General features: G+C 41.8%; 1 protein-coding gene across 1 annotated transcript in view; it reads right to left on the bottom strand.

Moving 5' to 3' along the window:
• Nucleotides 1-2,215, bottom strand: part of AKAP13 (A-kinase anchoring protein 13) — a 242,544-nt gene extending 240,329 nt beyond the window's left edge. The window contains exon 1 of the mRNA XM_081337518.1: nucleotides 2,148-2,215. The gene's annotated coding sequence lies outside the window, so the exon portion shown is untranslated. The remainder of the gene's footprint in view (nucleotides 1-2,147) is intronic.
• Between the last annotated feature and the right edge of the window lie 11,140 nt (nucleotides 2,216-13,355).

Raw genomic sequence — 13,355 nt, 5'->3', positions numbered from 1 at the left:
ACACTCTAAAGCAGGGGTGGTCTCCAACCTTAGTAACTTTACGACTTGTGGACTCCCAGAATTCTTCAGCTGAGGAATTCTGGGAGTTGAAGCCCACAAGTCGTAAAAGTTGCCAAGGTTGGAGACTCCTGCTCTAAAGTGATCCTTGTAGAACAAAGTTTCCTGAATCCGCCCACAATTTAAAAGGCTACTTTTGAAGAGCGGAATGCACAATGCTTGCTGCCTGTTAAGTGGAAATGTGTGGGGCCCAGATGTTGCACAGCACAGACAGAAAAATAAAGCAGGAGAAAAAGTAAGGGAGGGGGGAGTAATCATTCTACAGGGCACCCTTGAAAAGGAGATAAATGCCAGACAGGACAGGTGGCAGGAAAGATTCACACAACTAAGCCATCCCCCCACCACCACCGCCAAGCAAATATTTAATCTCCCAGACAATTCTGTGTCTGCACAAATTCCACAGCTTTGCCACATGTGTGGCTCAGCATACAGTGGGAGTCCATGAGTAGTTAGAGTAAAGCGACTTCCCACCTCGCTTTGAGGAGCTGCATAATGCAAAAACGCTTTGGCGGAAAAGTCAAGTCAAGAACGTTAGAAAAGTCAAGTCAAGAATGTTATTCGGGGTCGCAACACCACAATCCAAGCGACAGATGAAAAGCTAAAGAGCCTTTCTCCCCCAACACACACACACACACACACACACAAACACACTCGTCTTTGAAACTCTTGAGTCTTATGCCCTTCAGAGGTATGCCAACTTAAACACCTAAGAAAGTTTTCCCAAAGTTGCAAATCTCCAATACAAGCCTAAGCAGTACAGAAGGGGGAGGGGGGGGGGATAAGTGCGAAAGCCAGCCCTTTGTCGCTTCGTGAAAGGAAAAAAAAATTCTTGGGGTGGTGGTAGAGGAAGCCTGGAGCCCTTCCCCCTTTTTTCGGAAAGAAAGAAGTTTCCACCCCCCTCCGACTTCCTCAGGGGCCTCCCCAGTTGCAAATACAGCCACGTTAAAAAAAAGGGGGGGAGAGAGGGGGCAGGGAGCAATAGATCGGAACCCAGGACCTTTTCGCGAAGGGGGCGCGGGAGGACCAGGGCATCTCAAGTGCCCCCCACCAAAGCTTTCCTCCCCTCCCCCCACTCACCCACCCTTTAGGGAAACTTCGCTCTGACATTTAGGGGAGAGGGGTTCCCCCTCCCCTTCCTCCTTTCCTCTTCCGCCCGCCGTCTCTTCCCTCTTCCCCCCCCAAAAAAAACCCCCAATCCCCCAGCCTGGGGACCTCGCTTTCCTTCCCCCCCCCCGGCAAACGTTCCACGTTAAAAGGCGAAGAATCCAACTGGAAAGCAGCCATTTACACTCCAGGACTCAAGCGGGCCGCCTTGCCTTTGCAGACAGAAGCCCCCTCCCCTCCCTCTCTCTCTCTCTCTCTCTCCTTCCCCTGGACGCCCCCTCCCCCGCAGAAGTCAGACCCGCTTCCCTCCACACACACCCCCTTCCTTCGGCCAGCCGAACCGCCGCCGAGCCCCTTTGCCCGAGCCCCGGGCTGCGGACCTGCACCAGCTGGCCCATCGTCCCATCGGCTGCTTGGGCGTCCGCGCTCCGGGAAAGAGCCAGCCGACCTCCGCCGCCGCTCGCCCGCTCGCGCGCACAAAAGTTTCGGCCAGAGTTACCAAACCACCACCCCCCCTCGAAAGAAAGAAAGAAAGAAAGAAAGAAAGAAAGAAAGAAAGAAAGAAAGAAAGAAAGAAAGAAAGAAAGAAAGAAAGAAAGAAAGAAAGAAAGAAAGAAAGAGGAAGGGAAGGAAGGAAGAAAGAAAGAAAGAAAGAAAGAAAGAAAGAAAGAAAGAAAGAAAGAAAGAAAGAAAGAAAGAAAGAGAAAGAGGAAGGGAAGGAAGGAAGGAAGGAAGGAGGGAAAGAAAGAAAGAAAGAAAGAAAGAAAGAAAGAAAGAAAGAAAGAAAGAAAGAAAGAAAGAAAGAAAGAAAGAAAGAAAGAAAGAAAGAAAGAAAGAAGGAAGTTCAGCCCGGCCAGGCTGAGGGATGCTTTTTTTTTGGGGGGGAGAAGAGAGCCTGACGACCCCCCCTCCAAAAAAAAAGGCTTCCCCCCCACCCCAGCCCAGCCCAGCATCAAACGCGCGTCCCGGGCTCTGGGCGCACTCACCCGGCCGCCGGCTGTGGGACGGAGGGCAGAAGCCGGGCGAGGAGGCGCGCCTGGGGCATCCACGCGGAGCAGCGGTTGCGGGGCGGAATGGCTGCTCTCGGACTACTACTGCCGCCGCCTCCTCCTCCTCCTCCCTCCTCCTTCTCCCGCCGCGACGAGCGAGCGAGCGAGCGGACGGGCTCCCCTCCAGCTCCGCCGTGCGCCTGCGCCGCGGGGGTGGGAGGGGGGCGCTCCGCGGAGCAGCTCGCGAAAGAAGCAGCAAAAAAAAAAGGAAAAAGGAGGGGAGGAAAATTGGAGGAGGAGGAGGAGGAGGAGGAGGGTTCCTCGCTTCTCACGCTCCTTTGGGGCGGAGGGGAGGGGGGGAGCGACGGAAAAGGGGTCCACGGGCGTCCCCTGCCGGGGGGTTGGCATTAAGGCAAGCGGGAAAGGAAGCGCTGCCCCGGCGCGGTTGGGGTTAGACTGGGGGTGGGGTGGGTGGGAGGAAAGAGTCCGCAGCTGGTTCGCTTTGCACCTCAGAAGACCCTCCCCCCAAAAAAAACCGTATGTGGAAATTTTTTTTTACTTTTTTTTTTACCTTAAACCACTATGGGTCCTTGGTGCCCACTTCCGTTTGCTTCTTTTGTGTGTGTGTGTGTGTGTGTGTGTGTGTGTGTGTGTGTGTGTGTGTGTGTGTGTATAGATGATAGATAGATAGATGATAGATAGATAGATAGATAGATAGATAGATAGATAGATAGATAGAGATAGAGATACATAGATACATAGATATACATATAGATATATATATACATATATACATATAGATATAGAAGCCTCCAGCCTGATGATGACGGATGGGATTCCATCGAAACGTTGCACCTACACCTTTAGTTCTACGCGGGGAAAAACCCGAATGACCGAAGATCCACATAGATATAGATATAGATATATACGTACATATATACATATAGATATATATACATATATACATATAGATATATATACATATAGATATATAATTTTTATTCTTTACATACATATGTTAATTTTCCAAACAACGTGCAAACTGGGTTCATGATTCATTAATACATACACAAATTTCACTCTGGTTCTTTTTTCCAACCATTTACAAAATAAATTCCAGCTTTCATGATATTCTGTTTCTTCTTTGTCTTTTAGTCTCATAGTTAGGTCTGTCCGTCTCTGCGCATTCCAATATCTTCTTTATTAGCTCTTCTTCTGATGGTCCTTGTTCATTTTTCCAGCATTGCGCATAGCTTATTCTTGCTGCGGTTATGATATGCAGAACCAAGGATGTATTTTGTTTATCAGTCTTTTCTGGTAATATACCTAATAAAAATAATTCGGGATTCAATGCTACACGTTCTCCTAATATATTTTCTAGCCAAACATGTATTTTTCTCCAATAGGCTTTTACTTTATCACATGTCCACCGTTGGCTTCTTTTCTGCAGAGAAAAGAAGCCGGCTCAAGAGAGCACCAAGGACCCCCCCCCCATTTCAACCCCGAGCTACGAATGTTCTCCTTCATTAAACCTCTGGTGTGCCTTTAAAAAAAATGTATGTTTTTGTGGCACCTTGCCTGCTGTCATCTTAGGTGAGGAAACATCCTGAACCACTTGCAGACACCCACAGAGTCACATTCGGGACACTCCAACCATCATAAACACGAGTTAGGTGCCAAGCATCCAAATTTTGATCAAGTGACCCTGGTGGGGGGAGGATGCTTGCATTGGTCGTGAAGTGTGGAAAACCGGGCGTAAGTCACTTATTTCAGGGCCGTTGTAATTTCGAATGGTCACTAAATGAAACGTCATAATTCGAGGACCACCTGTATACATGGCGAGTATAGTAATTCTTTGTAACGGCAGCAATAAACTTGCCTCTGTGCCAGGCTAGATTCCTGTCAGAGCAACTCAATTCGACCCATGCTCCCCCCTACCCACCTACAATCACCTCTACACATGACTTATGGCTCAGGAATGTGATCAAGAATCTTCAACTCACTTTTTTTTTTTTGGCTGTTCCTGAAGAACGTTGCTCTTCTTTTTTTTTTAAGCTGAGGGAATTCCAGCCGGTGGAATTCAGAAACCAAAAAAAAAATCTCTCTTATTTTTTGCACGAGCTCTTCGTAAGTGTGGCTACTCGGAGCGCTCAGCTTTACGGTTATCAAAAGGGATGCCAATAGGGGGAGTCCTCGATTTAACAACCATCCGTTTAGTGACGGTTCAAAGTTACAATGGCGCTGAGGGTGGGGGAAGAAATCCTCACGTTTATGACCATCTCAGCATTCGCCAGGTCATGTGATCAAAATTCAGCCACTGGGACGCTGAGCCTGTCGATCAGAAGGTCGGCAGTTTGGTGGGTCGAATCCCGAGTGCCTGCAGAGTGAGCGCCTGTTACTCGTCCCAGCTTCTGCCAACCTAGCAGTTCAAAAGCATGTAAAAATGCAAGAAGAAAAATAGGGACCGCTACGGTGGGAAGGTAACAGCGCTCCGTGCGCCTTTGGCGTCTAGTCATGCCGGCCACATGACCACAGAGACGTCCTCGGACAAGCGCTGGCTCGTCAGCTTTGAAACGGAGATGAGCACTGGCCCCTAGAGTCGGAAACAACTAGCACGCATGTGCGGGGGAACCTTTACCTTTACTTTTTACATATACATATGACATCGCCAGGGCTCGTTGCCTTGGAAGAGTAAGGAAGATTCTCAGGGATGACTCACACCCTGGACGGTATCTCTTTACTCTCCTACCATCCGGTAGGAGATATAGGAATATAGCCAGCCGTACAAACAGGCTGAAAAATAGCTTTTATCCGTGGGCTCTTAGGCTTTTACATGGGACATAATCTCTGTGAACGTATGCAGAATTGACTTGGGAGGCCGGTGTGTGGTGTAGTTGGTTCACATAGTGTGGTGGGATGGAGGGTTTGTTGTCACTGTGTGTTGGGGGGAGAGAGCACGGGGGGAGGCTCAGCTAATCTCAATGTACACATGTTGTACTTTGACAATAAAGGTTTTTTATTATTATTATTATTATTATTATTATTATTATTATTATTATTATTATTATTATTATTATTATTATTATTATATTATTATATGCATATGAATATATTAATTTTTATCATCACAAGTGCTTAATATTTTATCAGCAACATACTGTCTGGGTTCCAACATTTAACTTACTAACGCATGTTAAATTCCTTTCTCTCTACCTCATTTTTCTAGCCATTGATAAAAGGTATCCCATGTTCTAAAATATACTGAATTTCCTTCTCTTTCTTTTTCAATGTCAATCTATCCATTTCTGCACAATCTAATTTTTTTTTTAATTAACTCTTCCTCCGTTGGTAAATCTTCATTTTTCAATGTTGAGTGAATACAATTCTCACTGCAGTTAGGACATGTAAAATTAGATATATACACTCTTTCTCATAATTTCCTACCATTTATGCCTAAACAAAAATAATTCTGGCTTAAAGTCTATATGTTCTTTTAGTCATTTTTTCTAACCATATGTGTATTCTTGACCAGAATCTTTTGGTTTTGGAGCCTGTGGCCACTGGCATGTTGCAGCATCCCGGGGTCATGTGACTCTCATTTCCAAGCTTCCCAGTCAATTTCTGACAAGCAAACTCAATGGGACAAGCCAGATTTGCTTAACAACCATATGATTCAGTTAACAACCGCAGTGATAACTTGACGACCGTAGCAAAAAAAAGGTCGTGAAATCAGATGTGACTCATTTAACAAACACCTTGCTTAACAACAGAAATTTTGGTTCCAGTTGTGGTCTTGACAATTAATTGTAATCAGTGGTGGGATTCAAATAGGTGAACAACTGGTTCTCTGTGTGCATGCCGCTTCCGGAAGTCCATTCTGGGCCTGGGCAACAAAAAATTAGCTACCAGTTCTGCCGAAGTGGTGCAAACTGGCTGAATCCCAACACTGCTTGTAATGGAGAATTATAAATTGCATTTAGAACACTTGTGCAGCCTGGTCTAGCAGGATAATAACAATTTCCGCATCCTGGTCTTAAATGCATTTTATTTTTCAATACAGTGGCTCTTATCTCTCACCTACACTTCTGCTTGGTGTGTCTCCTGTAAATCTGACTTATCTCTAATATATCCAGTTGTTTTCCTAATCCATCTTAATTGTTTACAGCATCTGATTTCCCTGCCTGAATTAAAACCACAGATAGAGTCAGGATTTTCCTAAGCACCAAGTATTATTAGTAAGAAATTATCACAACTTATCTTAAAATACAGTTATCTCTGATCATTTCAATGAGCCATTCTTGACTTTTTTTTAATCTTCTCGGTTTATGAATAAACCTATTCTTTGCATATAATACTAACATATTCCTGCAGAAGGTTTGAATCATACAGCCGTTGTAAAGGAAAAAGCAAATATCCATTAGAATGCAGACATATGAAATTAATGGTTGGCTTTCCAATTCATCAAGGGAAAATATGTCTGATGCCCAAACAGATAAAACAAAACAGGAAGTTGCTATATTTCCTACAAAGACTTAAGACACTACCATCTCCACACTATATAGCGTAGATACAGCCAAACCTGGCTTATCGGCTTGGTAGAACATGGGACAAACAATTCTCATATCCTAAACTTTAAAAAAAATGCCAATCCCTCTCTGAATATATTGGAAACCTGTTTGTTTCTGCAACAATAAAATTCTCAGCTTAAACACTGCTTTTTGTCTTTTTTTTTTTTTGGCCAGGCTAACACAAAATATTTTAAAAAACGGGTCTTAGAAAAAAAATCCTGTCGACAAAGACACGTCCTAATCCATCTTTCTCAACCTTGGTCGCCTGAAGATGGATGGACTTCAACTCCCAGAAAGCTATGCTGTCTGGGGAATTCTTGGAGTTGAAGTCCACTCATCTTCAAATTGCCAAAGTTGAGGAAAACTGTATAGTAATCTAATCCAGAGGTCCCCAACCTTTTGGGCACCAGGGACCGGTTCCATGGAGAGAGGTTTTTCTGCAGACTGGAGGGTGCGTGGTTTTGTGTGCTGCCTGCATCCAACGGATGGGGCTTTGCTTGTTTGTGCGGACAGATAGCTGGCACGCCATGGCCCAGTACTAGTCCACAGACCGGGGATTAGGGACCTGTGATCTAATCCTTAAAAATTGAATGCAGCCAGTTGTTCAGAAAATACATTATGCAAGATGGTGGACCTCGCCACCTAGTGGTGCTTTCTGAGAATTACTTTCTTCCCATCCAACAAAGAGATTTTTTAGAACCATCTTTTAAATATGAATTTTTAATTCATTTAACGTTGGTGGTGATGCAGAAGCAATTTCCATACCTGAATATGCCATGTTGTCTAATTCTTTGAAGGGAGTTGCAGTGTTCCAACAAGTTATAAAGGTTTTTGTTTCTGCTAATTTCCAACCTTTTCAGCCTGTTTCCAGCAAAAAATTCCCACGTTGATTCACTTATAAGACCACTGGATTTAATGACTGCTGCATTCCCTTAACAAGTGCAGCATTCATTTAATGACCACCACAAAAATGTTATCTTTAAATATTCCATTTAATAAATCTAGTCATCTAATCTTTTAACTCTTATTCAAAACATTTATCCATTGTAGTTTTCTTAAAATCAATCACATTTAAATATCTAAAACGTTTCCATTCCAACTTTTTTATATTACTCATATAAAGAAATAAATTAAGAAAAGAGAAGAAAGGGAGAGTACTTATCCCTCTTAAAATAAAATTCATATCTAAAATCTTTCTATTTATTTAACCATATTCAAATAGGTGTTTCTTTTTTATATATTCTGTCTGATAGGGTCCAGGTAGAATATAGGTTTCTTAATTTTCACCCAGACAACACCCTGTTTACCAAATATTAAGGTGACCATGTTAAAGAATTAATAAAATATATTATTTAAAAAATGTTATAAAATTGGGTCTGATCCCCTGAGTGTCTGTTTATGACTGTCATGACTTACAATAGAAATTCTAAAGTCCATTACGATCATAACTGAAGACTATTTGTACTGAGGGTTGATTTGCACAGGAAAACTACCAGAAATGCTTTATTTATATTTATCTGAGCAAGCTTTTTGTTTTAGGCATAATATTTCTCTACATGGACATTATTTATCATTTTTCTTGCATAGCTTTGGTCTGGTTGCAGACTCTCCATCTCAATTTTGTGATTTTAAGGATGGTTTTTTTTTCCTTATGGCCATAGAGGAAAACCCCTTACGGCTACAATCCTTATAAAGCCTGTGGTCTGTTGCCTCTCCTACTCCGTATTTATAGACTTCAAAGAATTAGCAAGTACTTTTCCTGCCTGAATGTAAAGAGGAAGACAGGAAAGGAAATAAGCTTAGAACAAAATGCAGAGGAAGTGGTCAAATCCTTATGGATTTCTTTTTTCCCCAAAGTCACCAAAATTAAACCATGAAGGTATGTATTTGGCTTTCAACTCTCCTATTTAAAGGCTTAGTAAGTTACCGGCTGCCGTAAAAACAAAGGAAAAAAGTGATACTAATGTAAAGCGACTTTAATCTTCTTAAATACAATCTTTTGTTAAAAATTTTGAAGACAGTATAATAATAAATAAGGAAAAAGATGAAAAAGATAGAAAAAAGAAAATACAGAATTATGACTTATGCCCTTCTTTCAGTTGAGTAGAAATCTTGTTCGTCAGTTACTAAATCTTTTTACTTACCTGAGTATCTTAATCTTTCCCCTCCCTCTTAACCCTTTTTAATCCCCCAATCCGTAAATCATGAATTCAATGAAAAGTTCTATGTAATGTTTCGTGTCTTTCAAAAAAAGCCTTTATCATTATTTCTGTGACCAAGAAGTCTGTAATTTCCACTTCCCATTTGAAAGATTCTGCTTTCAAACGCCAGGAAGAACTGCTCTGAACAGGGGAAAAGGCCAAGATCCTTGGCTTTTCACGCCTGACTCAAATAGTCCTGGTTTATTGAATGAGCCACAATTTGCTGGGATCATAAACCCATTAAACTGAAAAGCAAATGAATCACATTATGGCTTAGCCAGCAGTTCTGACTCCAGACTACAGGTGTTCTGTAACACAGGTAGTCCTCAGCTTACAATAATTCATTTAGTGACCATTCAAAGTTACAACTATACTGAAAAAAGTGAGTTGTGACAGAGGTTCACTTTACAGCTGTGTGACTAACTTAACAAGCGCAGTGATTCACTTAACAACTGTGGCAAGAAAGGTTGTAAAGTGGGGCAAAATTCACCTAACCACTGTCTTGTTTAGCAACAGAAATGTGGGCTCAATTGTGGTGGTAGGTTGAGGACTACCCTGTACTCATTTTCAAGTGCCTTAACCAGAGAAAGTGTCACCTTTGTAAGTTATGCTCAGAAATGCAGATTTTTGCAAAGAAATCAGCACGCTACTTTCAGCTGTGGGAAAACGTGGGTAAGAAAAAGCATCCAGAAATTCTGCTTCATAATTTCTCTGACTTTCATTAAGCTGCCCTGTCATTAACATTAACAAGATTTGAATGCTTTGAACTTATTCACAAGCTAGAGCTGCTCTGAAACAGCCCTGCAGCTCCTGCATTTTTCTTTCTGCAATCCATCATGGTCCATTGGTTAAAAAAAAAAGCTGATGATCTTCTACAACAAGGGTGTCAAACTGCCGGCCCATGGGCTGAACGCATCACAAGGAAACGGTGCCCATCCCATTGCTAGCAAAGGGGAAAAAGCTCTGATACATTGTGCCATGTCACGTGACGTCGCGAGTTTGACATGTCTGATCTAGAAATACTAAGAAAACCAAATCAACTTTGAAAAGAAGGGGTGAAGTCATTAAGTCAAGCTCACTTTGGGGTGACAGTAGAATAGAATAGAATAGAATAGAATAGAATAGAATAGAATAGAATAGAATAGAATAGAATAGAATAGAATAGAATAGAATAGAATAGAATAGAATAGAATAGAATAGAATAGAATAGGAGAGATTGTAGAATAGAATAGAATAGAATAGAATAGAATAGAATAGAATAGAATAGAATAGAATAGAATAGAATAGAATAGAAGCTGGGACATTGGAGGTCTTCCAGTCCAGCCCCATCCTCGAGCAGGAGATCCTATACCATTTCAGACAAGTGACTGTCTTCTAGTCTCTTCTTAAAAATCTCCAACGATTTCTGAAGGCAAGTTGGTTAATTGCCCTCACTGTTAGGAACTCTCTCCTTAATTCCAGGTTGCTTCTCTCTTTGATCAGTTTCCAGCCATTGTTTCTCATCCTGCCCTCTGGGTGCTTTGGAGAATAATGTGACACCCTCTTCTTTGTGGCAGCCCCTCAAATACTGGAAGACTGCTAGCATGTCTCCCCTATTTCTTCTTCTCTTTAGACTGGCCAAACCCAAGTCTTGCAGCCGTTCTTCGTATGCTTTAGTCTCACTTCCCAGACACAACATGTTTCTCCAGTCGATTCCAAACAACAGCACCAAAGCTGTATGACGCATCCCCTTTCCAGGGTGATTTTTGTGCAATCCAGTCTACAGACTCAGGATGAGGACGGATGAGATCTGACCAAGCTTAGGTTCCAAGTCCAGGATGGGCAGGTTTGCCATCTGCTCAGCCTGATGTTCTTTAAGTCAGGGGTCTGCAACCTTGACAACTTTAAGACTTGTGGACTTCAGCTCCCAGAATTCTTCAGCCAGCATAGATCCAAGCCAGCCCAGTTAATGATATAGAATTATGGGAGTGATTGTATTGTCACTCTAAAATGTGTGGGAGACCCGGGCTGTCTTCTCCTGGTAAACCTCCAATCTTATCCAGCAGAAACTCCCGTTAATACTCTTAGCCATATTTCATGTTGCTGTCTGTTTCACTCAGGACGTTTTAAGAATTTAAGTAGGGGGATCCCTTCCTTCACGTTCAGCCAGTCTGGAAATACATGGCAAAGCTTGCAATAACAAACCGCATGAACATTAATCAGCTACAAAAATATATCACCGGACAAAGAGCCCTCGGGGACTTTTGTCTATTACTTGAATCCAAAGTCAGCTTCCTTCCTCTGCCGAGTAACTCCTTTACTTTAGCTATTTTGTCTAGGATATAAATGATGTATGTTTAGGTTCTGTTTGTTTATCAGTGGCATTTGAAGGCACCGTTACCGTTTCCTCTTCCACTGAAACTTATGTTGATGTTGGCCTGAGTGATATTGGCCATGCCCTCGGTTTAAAGCTGAGCTGGGTGCCTTCCAGATATTATTATTATTATTATATTATTATTATACTGGCACTAATGGTTGACAAGGGTTGCTGCCAGCATCCTAGGTATCAACCAGGTATCTTATTATTATTATTATTATTAATAAAATAATAATAATAATAATAATAATAATAATAATAATAATAATAATAATAATAATAATAATAATAATAATTCATCTTCTTCATCTTCATTATCTGACACTGCTGGTTGGAGGCCAGTGAATAGGGTTCAGCTTCACATTCAAGACAAGTGAGTGCTATTTTTCTGAACATCACGTCCATCAGTTGTCACCTTCTTAGCTTACTACTACTTTCCATCCAGCCTTCTTCATGATGGTCGGAAATGAACTAAAACACCTGCCCTACCATTGTCCTTGACCACCCTCCCTAACATCAAAAGCATCATCATAAACTTATGGCTTCAAAGCGTCCCACTACTCAACAGTTGCTCGTCTTTAAAAAAATCATTTTCTCAGTGGTGGGACCTGGCGTGAGCTCCAGGTGGTTTGAAAGGGGAACGTACTTCCAAATGACTTTGAAGGCGAATCAAAGAATTGAGATGCTCGAGACAGCTTGTTAAAAATATATTTATATTTTAAGAAGTTCTCAGGGCTTAAAGAATCAAGAGTCGGTGGCAACTTTTAACAGGAGGGCTGACCATCTCAGAGACAAACAAAGACAGAGTCTCTTTCTGGATAAAAAGCTTTTTCGCAACAAAATACTCAACGCACTCCCAAAAAAGTTTTTAGTTATTTACAAGACAGTGTAGAAAAGGGATTTAAAATGCTGTTAGTAGAGGCTGTACAATATTCTGCTCAGTTTTTTTTTGGGGGGGGAGGGTGTAGAATCAACAGCAACATTCGGGTAAAGATTGCTATAGAAGCACTTTGAGAAAATATATTTAGTGATCATTAAATATATATGCACAATAGATGAATAAGCTTACTTTGATGTACAGATGCTGCTGGATTACAACTCCAATAATGCTTGACCACTGGTTGTACTAGCCAGGAAGGCCAGAATGTGAAGCCCAGCAATCAATGGAGGAACTTAGATTGTCTACCCTAGTGTTTCTCAATCTTGGGCAACTTTGAAGATGTGTCGACTTCAACTCTCAGAATTCTCCCGTTCTAGCTGGGGAATTCTGGGAATTGAAGTTCAGATATCCCAAGGTTGAGAAACATCCGTCGATATCCTAACGGTTCCTTCCGAGTATTTCCTTCAGTGCTTACCAAGATAAATACAGCCAATTCACTTATTTCATAGCAGCAAATTTGGGTTTGCAATTCAAAACGCTTGGAATAGCTACAAGCAAGGCTAGCTTTTCGCTGAGTCAATCTAGTTTTTGTACACATCTGCATGAAGAACATGTACCCTTCACACTGATTGAATGTACAAAATATTGAAGGAGAAAGCATTGTTATGGCAAGGCCAATCTTCCCTGATTTTAGCATTGAAAATACCCCAGTACACACAGAGAGGGGGGGGGGATGACACACAGAATTGCAGTCATCAGTGGTTAAGTAGGCACGGCTAAATTAAGTTTTGTGCTCCTTTTTTTTTCTTTTTGCAAACATGTATGTTATGTTCCTAATTATAGATATATATTTTTTGGCAGCCAACACATGAGCCGTTGCAGGGATGGATCTAAAAAAAGAAATATGTGAGATAGCTCTAAGCAAAATAGCTATTTTCATATTTCCGTGTCGTAAACAGCTAGTGCAAAACAATTGCATCTTTTTCTTCTTTTTTAAAAAAGAAAGGAATCCAGTTTTTCCCCCCTATATGAAAAACACAAAGCCTGGCATGGTCACTCGCATAAATAAAAGCTCCCACTCGGCTGAACCCATCGAGGTAAAGAAGAACAAATTCAAGCAGCTACAAGGGTAGACATAATCAACTTCATTTTAAAAAGAGGAACGGGCCTTTTGTTCTGAGAGCGGTCAGCAACTATTCA

Source organism: Vipera berus, assembly GCF_964194415.1.
Source record: "Vipera berus genome assembly, chromosome: 12".
NCBI lineage: Eukaryota > Metazoa > Chordata > Lepidosauria > Squamata > Viperidae > Vipera > Vipera berus.
Note: the sequence above shows the minus strand (reverse complement) of the source record. Positions and strands in the feature narration are given on the sequence as shown.